Source organism: Belonocnema kinseyi, chromosome 4, assembly GCF_010883055.1.
Source record: "Belonocnema kinseyi isolate 2016_QV_RU_SX_M_011 chromosome 4, B_treatae_v1, whole genome shotgun sequence".
Lineage (NCBI taxonomy): Eukaryota > Metazoa > Arthropoda > Insecta > Hymenoptera > Cynipidae > Belonocnema > Belonocnema kinseyi.
This window is the reverse complement of record NC_046660.1, coordinates 26,464,392-26,466,051: the sequence shown is the minus strand read 5'-3', so window position 1 is coordinate 26,466,051 and position 1,660 is coordinate 26,464,392.

Genomic DNA, 1,660 nt, shown 5'->3' with positions numbered 1-1,660 from the left:
GGGCCCCAATTCACGGGTCAGGTTTGGGTCGAGGCGAGCCGCCGATGGGGCGCCGAACTGTGGACGACCCCAGTTTATCACCCACGTGCCAACCCAACAGAACGGTGGAACCAAGAACTGAAGAAAGGTTTGAGGCTCCGTCTGCACCAAGGCAACCAACGCACGTGGGACCAGCATTTACCCGATCTCCTTTTCGGGCTAAGAAGACGTAAGAACGCCGCCACTGGAGTCACCCCTAGCCATCTCCTCATGGGCAGGACCATCCTTCGCCCAGGAGAGTGGGAACTTCAACCGGAGGCACGCGAAGAAGTACCAGCAGCGAGCTACAAGGATCGTGAGCGGGAAGCTCGTCAACAACAGGCGGCCTATCAGGCCAAGCATGCCTCTGCACCCAGTCCCCCACGTTATTTTCCGGGAGACTGGGTATATGCACCCAACCATCAGTTAAGCAGCAAGGTGCTGGGGTACAACGCCAAACTGGCCCCAGCCCGACGGGGCCCCTACCAGATCCTCGATCATATCTCGGGCGAGGTTTATTGGATCTGGAGGGGAGGATCAGCCCAGAAAGTGCACAGTAGTGTACTGGTGCCCGCACCAGCACCCGCAAGGGTGGTGCCACCACCGGAGCGTGACGACACGAACGAGCCAGAGGTCGGCATGCCGCCGCCTCTCACGAGACGATCAGCCGAAAGCGTCGGCGGAGCAGCGCACGAACACCCTGTCGAAACCGTCGACAGAGAGGAGGGCAATGAGGACAGTTCGTCCCATTACACGAACGACGAGGAGCGAAACGACGAAGAGCGAGACGACGAGGAGCGAGACGACGACGAGCAGAACGACGAGGTTGACCCAACCGGGCGTCGACACGGCAGCAGAGGTACCGCCGGGGAGGCGTGCCACACCTCATCGGCAGACGCTGAGAACCACCAGGATAGCATCGGAAGACGTTATCAACTACGACCACGGGCACCCGTCAGCTACCGGGATGCCAGAGCATACGCGCCTCGGCGGAGGTGCACTTAATGTATATAATTAATAAGGGATCGCTGCAATGTGCCCTTCATAGGATAGGATAGGACTGGGCGACCGCAAGGCACCCGGTAAAGAAATTGTCTAGATAGGGCATCGTAAGGGCTGCCGTGAGGCACCCCCGATAGGAGTAGGGTAAAATAAATTAGGGCCAGTTGACCAGGGGGATGGGTGAACGTCCCAATTTTCTTTCTGAAAAGGGGTAAGCACACTCTATCCGGGAAGGGGTGGAATTGTTGTATGTCATGAACGACAGATTGAGAACCTCGAATATCCGGCAGTTTGTTTACACGCTTTCGCTTGGAATTCTCCGAGAGGTAATTCCAAGTGAAGGACTAACGTGACAAATTGAGGATTCTCGAGCTTCAACGACGAGTTTGCTTACCCCATCATAAAGCCATTAGCATTGTTTCGGCACATCTGCCGTGTGCCTGCATAGCCGCAGTGGCCCGGAAAGGTTCGTCGTTCAAGAAAATCACGAGCCTGCCGTCGTGTTTTCGTTCCGCACGAAAACACGGCAGCGGGCTTCGCTCACGTACGCCAGCGCTTCTCTCACTTCCTCCCACGCGCGTTTTCCCTCCTTCCTTTCCTATCTTCCCTCTTCTTCTAACCTCACTACCCTTCTTTCTTT